At 44.2% G+C, this 12,515-nt stretch overlaps 1 protein-coding gene across 6 annotated transcripts in view; it reads left to right on the top strand.

Moving 5' to 3' along the window:
• LPAR1 (lysophosphatidic acid receptor 1) overlaps nt 1-12,515 on the top strand; it is a 178,569-nt gene that overhangs the window by 87,798 nt on the left and 78,256 nt on the right. The window contains exon 1 of one of the 6 annotated variants that reach the window (XM_068234337.1): nt 10,459-10,616. The exons of the other annotated variants lie outside the window; for them this stretch is intronic. The gene's annotated coding sequence lies outside the window, so the exon portion shown is untranslated. Of the gene's footprint in view, nt 1-10,458; nt 10,617-12,515 lie in introns of those variants that run through there. 6 annotated transcript variants of the gene reach the window in all.

Genomic DNA, 12,515 nt, shown 5'->3' on the forward strand with positions numbered 1-12,515 from the left:
GGTAGTCAGCGAGCTCGCCATGTAGGTAGCCTAAGAGGCTTCCATGTAGCCAGAGAGCCTCCCATATAGCCAGATAGCCCCCCATGTTAAGCCAGAGAGCCCCCCAAACAGCCAGAAAGCCCTATTTAGCTAGAGCCCCCCACATAGCCAGAAAGCCTCCCTCCCCATTTAGGTAGTCAAAGCCCACCATGCAGTTAGATAGCCCCCTGTTTAGCCAGAGAGGTCCCAGTTTAGCCAGAAAGCCCCCCCATCCATTTAGTTAGAGAGCCCCTGTTTAGTCAGAGTGCCCCCTCAATTTAGGTAGCCAGAGAGTCCCCCATTTAGTCAGAGAGCCCCCGTTTAGCCAGAGAGGCCCTTGTTTAGCCAGAGTTGAGCTAGGTTTCCAAGCACATACCCTTCAGGCCTTTAGTAGCCATAGAGAGCCCATTGTTATTCCAGAGTTCCCCATTTAGCTTATGGAGTATGCAGCAGGAGTGTAACTCACCTCTCCGGGATTCACACGTACTGGCCACATCTCCTTCCTGCTTCTCACTTTCTCCGTCTCCTTTGGTCATTTGGTCATACTGTTCCCAGTGAGGCGGGGAAACTGAGACTGGATCTCAGAGAGGTGAGTTACATTCTTGTGCCACTGCTACTCTGCAAATGTCCCACTCTGCCCACCGCTAGAAACAGGCATGGTTCTGCTGATCCTGCTGATCTGCCTCTAATACTTTTAGCCATAGACACTGAACAAGCATGCAGATGTTTCTGACTGAGGTCTGATTGGATTTGCCACATGCTTGTTTCAGGTATGTGATTCAGACACTACCAGGGCCGGGCCGAGGCATAGGCTGGAGAGGCTCCAGCCTCAGGGCGCAGTGTAGGAGGGGGCGCACAATTCATTCAGCTGTCATTCCTAATTGTGTATAAAGCAGAAAGAAATAAGAAAAGGGGATACATAGCAGTGACTGCAAGCCATATAACTAGATATTAAGGTGTTGGGGAGGTTGTGGGCCCTGTAGCCCTCTTAGTCTAATAGCAATCAGTGTGTGACGGCTGGAGTGGGAGGGATGGAGGGGCGCACTTTGGTGTCTCAGCCTTGGGTGCTGGAGGACCTTGTCCCTCCTCTGGACACTACTAATGCCTAAAAGATCAGCAGGGCTGCCAGGCAACTGGTATTTTTTTTGAAGGAAACAAATAAGTCAGCCTTCATATCCTACTCACTTTAGGTGTCCTTTAAAAATAAAAAAAGACCAGTGTCCCTCTATGGATGTTCAGAACTGACTGCCCAACAGTAAATCTGTGAAATGTTATAGTTCTCCTGCACATTAATCTCCCTGGCGGTCTGATTCCTGCGGCCGCAGAAAGGTTTTTTTTGCAAAATTTTTTTCTATCATGTAGCTAGCCTAACATTAGCTACATGATGCCCCCCTCCCTGCGGTGTCCCTCCCATTCCTCCGATGCCGCCGGCGCGCTTGCCCATAAGGAAATCCCGTTCTGAACGGGATTTCCTTTAGGGCTTCCCCGTCACCATGGTGACGATAACGTCATCGACGTTGTGACGTCAGAGGGAGTCCCGATCCACCCCTCAGCGCTGCCTGGCACTGAATGGCCAGGCTGCGCACGGGGTCTCGGGGGGGGGGGGGGGGGGGGGCCTCTAACGCGGCGGGTAGCAGCGAATCAGCGGTGAACGGCGGCGATCGCGGTATACACGCAGCTAGCAAAAATTACGCAAATCGGCCCAGCAGGGCCTGAGAAATCCTCCTGCTCAGCTCGGGCTTACCGCCAGGGAGGTTGAGTAATTATTACTGAAACAATAACAGCTGTGAAAAAACAATACAATGCTGCAGGCCTTTCTGTGAGACAGTGCAAACAATGCCTAGAAAGCACTCATCAGTGCCAGGTAAAAGTCAGGGCTAGATTTTTTTTTTCTACTGCTTCCCAATTGATTGAATCTGTTTTGCAGGATAGCTATGCCCATGCTAGCAGTGACAGAATTTACAGAGATAAATTGTTTATTCCCAGCAATTTTCCGCTGCAAATACTTTTTCTATAGGGAGCAACAACTAGATTAAATCCCCCTATTAACGGTGATTTGTAGAGGCAGCACTAACAGCAAACACGATGGAGGCTGGCACTTCCAAAAGTATAAAGCTCCTTTATTGAAACATCAAAAAAAATCAATAAAAATGGCCAAGCGGCGACAGCCCGCTGTTTCGGTTGTTTAGCCCTTTCTCAAGCCGTTACACGTTGTAACGGCTTGATAAAGGGCTAAACACCTGAAACAGCGGGCTGTCGCCGCTTGGCCATTTTTATTGATGTTTCAATAAAGGAGCTTTATACTTTTGGAAGTGCCAGCCTCCATCGTGTTTGCTGTTACTGGGATCCAAAGGTGTGAGGACCCGTTGAGGCTTAGGCACCCATTTTCCCCTTTTTGAGTGAAGTGCTACTCTTTTTACCATTTGACCATAGAGGCAGCACTAATGCTGGATCCACACTATGGCCTGGTGCACACCAAAAAACGCTAGCAGATCCGCAAAATGCTAGTAGATTTTGAAACGCTTTTTCATCTTTTTCTGTAGCGTTTCAGCTAGCATTTTGCGCTTTTGTGAAGCGTTTTTGGTGTAGTAGATTTCATGTATTGTTACAGTAAAGCTGTTACTGAACAGTTACTGTAGCAAAAAACGCCTGGCAAACCGCTCTGAAGTGCCGTTTTTCAGAGCGGTTTGCGTTTTTCCTATACTTAACATTGAGGCAGAAACGCATCCGTAATCCAAAATCTGCAGCAGCCCGGGAGTATGCGTTTTTGCAAAACGCCTCCCGCTCTGGTGTGCACCAGCCCATTGAAATACATTACCCTAGCGGATCCGCACCCGCAAGCGGATCGCAAACCGCAGCCAAACCGCTCTGGTGTGCACTAGGCCTTTAAGCACTTTTCTGAGTGCTTGCTGAGCGCTTGTGATTCCTAAGCACTTTCTGAGCGCTTTTTAAAAATCACTCCCATTCACTTTCAATAAAATCACGATAAAAATCAACAACAAAAAAAATCACCACATATGCAATTTGCGCGATAGTGGTAATTTTTATGTGATTTTTACCGTGATTTTAATGAAAGTGAATGCGAGTGATTTTTAAAAAGCGTTTAGGAAGCGCTTAGCTATCACAAGCGATCAGAAAAGCGCTTATAGTGTCGATCCAGCCTTAGGGCTGGTGCACACCAAGAGCGGTTCTGAGCTTTTTTCAAAAACGCCTGCAGGGGGAAAACTGCTTGGCTAATGAAAGTGAATGGGATGGTGCACACCACAGCTGTTCATTTTTTTCCCCCCAAACACAAACTCTGCGATTTTCTGAGGCGATTCTGCCTAAGTATAGGAAAGTGGAAAACTGCTCTGAAAAACACTAGATCAGAGTGGTTTTCCAATCGTTTTTGTTACAGTAGCTGTTCAGCTACAGCTGTACTGTAACAAAATATAAAAAAATACACAAAAATGCTAAAAAAAACCCCGCTAGGAATGTTTAGATAATTGCTCAGAAAAACCTCTTCAAAAACCGCTAGCGTTTGCGGATCCGCTAGCCGTTTTTGGTGTGCACTGGCCCTTAGAGTAACTTCTTTTTTTTTGTATTAACATATAATATAATGTAGGCCTTAAAATTTTCTGGGTCTTCCCATTCCTCAGACATAAAGTGATGTAGTGCGCGACATGGTGGTGCGTGGAATCTACTGGAGTTTGTGAGTTCCGACCTCCGACCAGTGACCAGGCAGACAATTGTTTTAATCACAACAAACTGCAGGTGTATCTCTATTCTGTAATGCCTACTGTAGTAACACTAGCTCTGCAGTGCTGCCAGACCAATCCCCAGAAAGGGCAGCAGCAGGCCAATGGACACACTGATATGATATACTGTACCAATGGATATACTGATCCTCATGCTTTCCACCCATGACAGTTTCCACTGTGTCTGGGTATGTTATTCTGGTAATCCTGTAACTCCTATCACAGTGAGTGTTGCCATTACTTGCTGTAGTTTTTGGTAAGCTTACTACTTAAAGAACAAGCGACACCCATGCTAACCTAGAAATAAAAAACACATATATAAGTAGATAAATACTACTTCTACTTACATAACAGATGTATTGTGCTATCCACGTAATGATTCCTGGGACTTTTATAAAGGAAAAGCAGAAAATCCTATTCTAGGCAGTGGCCATCTTGCCAAGCTAATGCTGACATCCTATCCTCCCTGACTCTTGTTTTCTCCTCTCCCTTCTCTTGCTCATTGTGTGTTCATTAGCTGCCCTCCTCCCAGAGTCTTCAGACACTCCCACTGAGGTGTATACTGACAACTGCACTGTCTTTTTTTTAATTACACATCCAATCACTGAGCCACCTCAGCCTTGCTTGTAAACACAAGTAATCAGAGGGTGTTTCTGATAAGGAGCTAGGCAGGGCAATTAATGGAAGAGGAGGAATATATCATAGATAAAAAGAACTCCCAGCATTCAACTCTTTTGGCAACTCTTTTGCAAGTTTTGAATGCAGGATTAGCATCTGTATCACTTAATACACTCAGACCAGTTGCTGTTGAAATTTGATTTTTATGGTGACAATACCGCTTTAAGAAAGTGTTTTTTTCCCTCCCCTTTTCTCAAGTTGTAGTTAGACTTGGTCAACTAGGTGCCAAATTTACAGTAAATGCCAATGATGTCATTCACACTTTATAAAGTGAGTAATGAGAGTAAATACAACACTCAGTGATGATGACAAGCTAAAACACTGGATACTACTGCGGCTAAAACCCCTAAACATTAGCAACAAAACCAACACAGTGGTCCATATTCATTTAGTTGTATAGTAGCAATATTTGTGCTATACAGACATGCAATGTAATCTAACAATACAAACCTAAAGAACGTAACATCAGCTGTTTTGAAGCTAGTGGGTATTATCATTTCTGGTGTTAGGTAAGTCAAAGTAAAAGTGTATGACTGGCCTACCACCTGTAGACTATCACACATATATATTGAAGAGCACATTAGTCTTTCTGGCGCTCGTCTACTAGAGTTGACCCCGTGGGAAATTTTGCAATTGTGATTAGGTGGACAGTATCCTCTCAATCTTTTAAGTTTCAGATAGTAATAACTATATATAACTATAACTATAATAACCTACACTATTTGTCCAATTACAATGCTTTAAGTTGTAGAGGGTGCTGTGATTGGAGAACTGTTCCCTATGAGGTTTCTCACTGGGTCACCACAAGTAGACTAAAACCATTTTTCTTTCATAATCAAACCTGAATGTGTGCCAATGCAACAGAAAAGGTTTGTTTCTACTGTAACCAGCGTGCATCTCTGAGGCTAGGTTCACAATGGTCAGTTGCATATCTCACGCGTTATGATTGTGAACTGCAATGGAGACAGGACACAGACTTTAATACAAAGCCTGCATGCAGCGAGTGAGAATAATGTGATCCGTTACTGTGAATAGGCCCATAGAGTTGTATGGGCAGTGAGCTGACATGCAGAATTATTCTGCAGCTCAGCTGACCACTGTGAACAGGGCCTGAGACTTGCTGTGAAGCGAGATCTCATCCGAATCCTTCTTGCCATGCCATAGGGATTTGTATGTATATCCCTTTTTCTTACAGATTTGATGATTTTAATAGACTGTGTTTCCCCTACCGTCCAAATTTGAATGCAAAGAAATTGAGCAAATCGCCGCTAGTGGAAACCAGTCCTAAGGAATTTCTCAGTTCTTATTCACTACAAGATCTTATAATAGAAATTCTTGGCGAGCATTCAACAAATGAGAAATTGTTCTTGTGGAATACTGCATGGATGAATAGCTGAAATGGCTAATAACACTATGGGCAACCAAGAATATAACAAAACATGTATTTAATTTTCAATTCACCACCGTTAAGATGACTTCTGAGATATGTATGTTGTCACGTCATATTAGAAAATCACCCCAATATACATTCTCCCACGATACACTTACCTGGCACCTTGCTTATGGTACCAAAATAGTAAGAAGCTGCCCTGCTGTTATGTGTGCTCACTCTCAATGAGAACTTTAGGAAAACACTTGCATTGCCATCGATTTATCAGGAATTAGATCTTGCTGTAATTACAGGCATGTGACTACAATAGAATAAACTCCATTTCACCAACCTTTTATCTCTGCCTAACATTTACTATTACTGCCACAGACCAGGGTTGCAAAATGTTGATGTCTGAATGCAGATGTGCTGGAGTACTTATGCTCTTCAATTTCTGCAGCTTTAATAAATCAGCAACTATGTATAAAGCTGGGATCACACTGTGTGTGTTGCATAAGGGCCCTTTCACACGGGCAGCCGACAAGCGGTGAAGTCTGTTGCTCTCTTGCATGGCCGAGTGCTTGTTAGCTCCCCGAACTGGTGCTGTACAGCCCCTCCCCCCACGGAGTGAGATCTGAGCTCTGCTGCAGCCACGCTAAAGACTCGACATGTCGTGGTTCTCTGCTGCCCAGTAACACCACTGTGTGTCAACACTTAACACGCAGGGTGTTACAACCGCTGCATTTAAAAGGCACCCGAATTGCACTGGCGGGCGGCAGACAGGAGGCTCAGTTCAGCCACTTGTCTGAAAGGGGCCTAACAAATGCATTATACACTGCAGTGCACACTGGGCTTGTTATAACACACACTATTTCAAGGCCTAGCCAATGTCTGCAGTGTGCACATATTCACACACATTATCCAGACACACACTGCATACAGCAGAGTTACGATAACGCAATCCCTTGCCACACAGAAACACCCATACAAGTGCATCCATATGCTGTACAAGTTGCATTGCAACACAACGGTGCTGAAAAGTTGCACCCTGCATTAGATGTGTGATGCAACTATACAGTGAAGCATACAGTACAATGGGAGTATGTTTCACTTGCACTACAAAGGCGCACGTTGTCCGGTAAATGCACAACATGCTGTGCGTTACTCTGTCAAAACCTGCCACACTGCGATGTGAAAGCCTGATAGGAATATCATTGCACCGCATTGCAATTATATAGTCCAATTCAATGGAGCGCAGTGCACACAATGTGAAAGGACCCCAAAGGAGCCCATTAACGGTACAATTCTTAGAGGAAAATTGCCCAAGTGATCAGTTAAATACATTCGGATTGGCAGAAAATAAACCTTGATGTCTTCAACTGTGAACGATTCCAAGGGCTAGTTCACAGTACATCAGTGGCGCTGCAGAATAATTATAAAGTCTACGTCCAGTCTCCATTGCAGTTCACAGTCTTTAGGCCTCTTTTCCACGGGCAGTTGATAGGCAGCGAAATGCCTCTCAAACTCTCACAACTGCTTGCTGCTGCCTGGTAACTGCTTGCTGCCCGTGGAAATGCACAGAACCCGAGTGACGTGACAAAACCAGTTCCGGGGGTTGATTGCAGCTGAATGGCAGACCGCAGGAGGATGGCAAGGAACTCAGACATGCTTATGGGGCTGGAGGAAGACCCAGGTAAGTATTAAATCTGCAGCATCAATTGTCTGTGGTACACTTTAAAGTGGGCCTGAAGATCGCTGAAAAAGAAAAAAAAAAAGAGATTCCCTTACCAGGGGCTTCTCCCAGCCCCCAGCAGCCTTCCTGTCCCACGCTTGAACCCAAGTATCCCCTGGTCCCACGCCGCTGCTCCGTTTCTTCAACGCCAACTTACAAGTCGACGGCCACTGCACTTGCGCATTCTCGTTTGCGCTCCCGTGGCTGGGAGCATACTGTGCAGGCGCAGTACAAGAAAATCTCTACTGCACCTGGGCAGGACACTCCCGGAGACGGGCGCACGAACGAGGATGCGCGCGGCCAGGCGCAGTGGACGGTGACAGGCAAGAGAGAAAGTGAGCCACGGCGGGGGACCAGAGGATCATTTCAGCTATGCGCGGGCACAGGACGGCTGCAGGGAGGAGCCCCAGGTAAGTCAAACACTTTTTTTTTTATAGCAAACTTTAGGTCCCCTTTAAAAGCACATTGAAAACAACCTAAAAACATAGTTTATACTGTATGTCGAAATCCAGAGTAGTCCTAAAGTAAATCATTTATCTACGTTTCACCATGTTTAACACAGAACTCAACTTACAAACAAATTCAACTTAAAAACAATCTCCCGAAACGGAATCTATTTGTAGGTAGGGCACTGCGTATAACAATCATACTAGGGTCACAGTGGAAGCTGCAATGTATTCCCTATAAAAACAGCAACACAATAGGCACAATTCACAAAGCTTTTTCACCTGTTTTCCTTTGTTTTTCACCTTATCTCTGTAACATTTTTAAGCTCCCAAAGAGCAACAATATAATATAATGAAAGTAAGAAAATAAATATTGAAATGAAGTTAATCAGGAACAACTAACTTTGAGTGAATAATTTGCTTGTAAATGTTCTGAAAGGTTATTTTTATAAAATAGGTGATAAATAAGTCATGTATGAGAAGTTTTTTGAATAGGGCACATTGGAGCAAAAAAGTGTCACCACACATCATGCAACCTTCAAGTCACATACAGTCAATGGAAAGTATGCTTCACTGCCACTATTTAAACACACGTTTTGCGGTAACGCACTGCATTGGGGTGCTGATGTCTGTTGGAACTTTCTGCTTTACGATGACTCCATAAAGTCACAATGACCCACTGTGAATGGGGCCTCAGCAGTGCAGTGTGGTGGAAATCCATCAGCATAAAGGGGCCCATACACTCAGCCGATTTTCTGGCCGATCGATCGATCAAAATCGATCAATTGCAAATCGGTTGACCGATCGACCGATTGGCGGCCGATTTCGATTGATTTCAATCGATCTGGCAGGGTGGAAAATCTAGGTCGATCTGTTGAGATTGCTTATCATTTTGCATTGGCCCTAATGGAAATCTGATGGCAAAAAATGCCATCAGATCGATTTTCAATAGATTTCAAACTGAAATCTATTGGAATTCTAATCCTAGTAAAAAATGTTTCTAAACACATCAGATAGATAAGAAATCTATCTGATGATCTATCTGCTGCTAATCTGACGAGTGTATGGCCACCTTTAAGGTGCGTACACACATGCGACTATAGTCGTTTGTAACGATCGTTCCCCGATCTTTACCAACGACGATCGTTACAAAAAACGAACCACCGACTATTAAGGCAAACGACGAACGAGCCAAATCGCTACAAAAGAAAGTTCTGTCTCGGCGGATTTTAACCAAAGACGATCGTTTGCAAAAGTAGTACATCGTTGGAAACGATCGTTCGTACTAGGCTTGACATGCGCATTTCACAATTTCTCCATGAAACTTCTCATTTTTATGCGCAGGCGCAATAGTTGCTTTACGTGATGTAACGTTTGTTCTAACGATCAGATCGTTACACACTTTTTAAAACTAACTTTACTTAGGTCGTTCTTTCATCAATTCGAACGATCGTTGTCGCATGTGTGTACGTAGCACTAGGCTTGGTTCACACATGAAAAGGTGTCCAGTCCTGTCAGTTTTTGACAGTTGGAGTCAGTTTTGTATGTGTTTCTATGGATGTGTTCACACATAAATCAGTACATATCCTGTCAGTTTGTATGTGTTTCTATTGCTGTGTTTACACATAAAAGGTGTGCATTTCCAGTCCAGTCCTGTCCTGTCAGTTTTGTTTCATTTTTCTATGGGTGTGTTCACACATAAAAGGTGTACATTTCTGGCCCCATCCAGTCCTGTCAGTTTGGTAGAAGTTTCTGTGGGTATGCTTGTTTAGTTTTGCCTGTCTCATTGTATTTATTTATCTCCCATGCTGTCAACGTAAATTGTATGTAATGTGCTCTATTGTCATTGTTATGTCTGTCTTTGCGCTACTGCCATTGCCATGTGACCCACAAACAATTCCAGGTATACCCGGGGAATAATGGTGATTCTATGTACAGTTCCAATCCAGTCCGGTAAAACTGATAGCAGACTGATGCAAAACTGACAGGATAGTACTGAACTGGACCGGAAATGTGTAGATTTGTGTGAACCAAGCCTCACATGAGACATGTTGTGTGTGTCCTGCAAATGTGCCCTTTTTTTACAGGGTATGCAATGCCCCAGTGTGAACTAATGGCTAAAGTATAATAAACTATAATAAAAGGGCCCTTAACATAAAAAAATGCATGTTGCCTATCTGGAATGAGTGACTTGTTATTTAGGCTCCAGTAGGACTGCAGTGCTCAGCACTGTGCTCACACTTGTGCAATGTGTTACAAGAAACAGCTGATCCCCGGAGACTGGAGGCAGCAGCACTGCACTCTCTGTACCTTGGGCCAGCAGAGCTGTTACCATTGGTCAGGAGTGTAGAGGCTCGCCTCCTGCTCAGTGCAGTGCACAGCATGCTGCCCGCTGTGTGTGTGGCCGGAATCCCGGGACATGATCAGTACAGACCTCCCGGCTGCTGCTGCACTGCTGCCTGACATGCTCTGCACACTGCAAACTCCCCTTACTGCCAGCACTGCTCCTCTGTAGTGAGCAGCCACATGTTCATCCTCTCCACGGGACGTGTTTCCATCTTCATCACACAAACTTGCCGCTGATCATGTTGTGGATTAATAACCTGGACGGCAGGATTTGCTCGGACTTTACTCTGGTATGTAGCAGACTTTAGCACGGCTTTAGTCTCACAGATGACCTTTAGCGATGTAGGTGTTAATACAAGTTTAGTGTTGTGTGACTCATCCAACCTGTTTTTTCTTTCATAGCACATTTTTAGATTTCTTTTTTTAAGTTTAGCAACCATGTAATTTGCCTGTTCACTTTCTGCTGCTTTGTGATTTTTTTACACATATTTGGGGTGACTATCTTGTGATGTGCGTGTTAGTTTCACAGGCTGTGCCTGATGTTTGTGTTTCTGAACTAGAAGTGGACAGAATAGTAGCTTTGGAGTGTTTGCTCACAGCAATGCACTCCTTGATGTCTGTGGGAAGCCAGCTCTTTTTAGCCTAGTCCCTGCCCATACTTCACAGGCTGCTTATGTCAATCAGCTGTTTAGCAGTACACTGTGTGGCTGCAATGCACACAACTACACACAGCCCATATCTCTAGTCACCAAGGTGTGTTCAGGTGAAAGTCTGGGTGTCTGCAGTCTGCACTTCTACTAAATGACTTGTTGAAAGGTCATGTCTACTTCTGTAAACCAGCTGTTTTATATGATTACCGACTTGAAGCCAGCATATTTTATCCTCTGGAATGTCTAGATTGCTAGATAATGGTACTGATGGCAACAAACAACTGGTAAACATAGATAATGGCCATTGCCTTTTCTGTTATGCAGGGAAATCCTTACAAAGTCTGAGCAGGCACACATTGCTATCTTTCTCTGATGATGGTATTACTAAATACCTTTCTGGATAATAAAACAGATGAGCTTAAAGTTCCATTTTTCTCATTGTTTTTAGTCTGAGGGAATCCTAATTAGCAGGAGATGAACCTGAATTATGCACGGGGTAATCAGATTCAGGATCCTTTCACACCGCTTATGTTGCGTTCTGTTGCAACGGACGATATTAATCGCATCCCACTGTGATGCAATGTTATTTCTATGGTAAGTTCACATTGGGTGGGGTGCGTTCACCAGACAACGTGCACGTTTACAGCCTTGGTGAAGCATACTTTCAATGTGCTGTATCACACTTCTTTACACATGCTGCAAATTTTCACCGTTGCGGTGTTATTGCAATGTGTATAGTGTGGAAGGACCCTTAGGGCTGGGACCCAGTAGGGCGATTTTGGCAGCGTTATGGGATCGCCAGCTATTCCCAAAAAACACTTTGCCAATGAAAGTGAGTGGTGGAAAACCCAATAGTGTAAACTGCAATAAGGGCTAATTGTAATTGCAAGACATGCAGCATTTCAAGCGCTCAATGCTGGGTATAGTAGCACTGCAAAATCGCTTTGAAAAGTGCTTTTGCAGCGATTTGGGGGGTGATCGATTAGAAACTTAAAGTTATTTATAATTACCGGGTGTCTGTATTTCCGGCTTCTGTCTGTAGCCCCGCCCCCTAAAGGAAGAGATCACAGGTGCTTCTCTGATTGGTCCTAGAGAAGCACTTATGCCTGACTCCTTTCTTTAAAGGGCGGGGCTACAAAGGAAGATGGACACCTGGTATGTCTAATAAATTTTATTGAAATACACAACAGCCTCGAATCGCTAATTAGAAGCGATGTACAGTTTACAGTATCCATGTTTGCTTATGGCCTCTTTCACACTATACGCTGAAAAACTGAAGTCTTTACACAATGCGCTGCTATGCATATCAATGCATTAAGTGTAAAAGGGCCCTTAGGCTATGTTCAAAGTAAACAGTGCGGTCCCTGTGACAGCAGGAACACAATGGTTCAGGACTACCGTGACATACGTTATGCTCTTTGCATTGGGTACAATGAAGCATCCAGTTCAATTAAAGATATGGTTCACTTTAACTGTTAACACAGTTACCATGCTGTAACCCACTATACTGCAATGCACTTGCCGCACTGTAAATGTCGC

The sequence above is a fragment of the Hyperolius riggenbachi genome, chromosome 1 (genome assembly GCF_040937935.1).
Source record: "Hyperolius riggenbachi isolate aHypRig1 chromosome 1, aHypRig1.pri, whole genome shotgun sequence".
NCBI classification, from domain to species: domain Eukaryota; kingdom Metazoa; phylum Chordata; class Amphibia; order Anura; family Hyperoliidae; genus Hyperolius; species Hyperolius riggenbachi.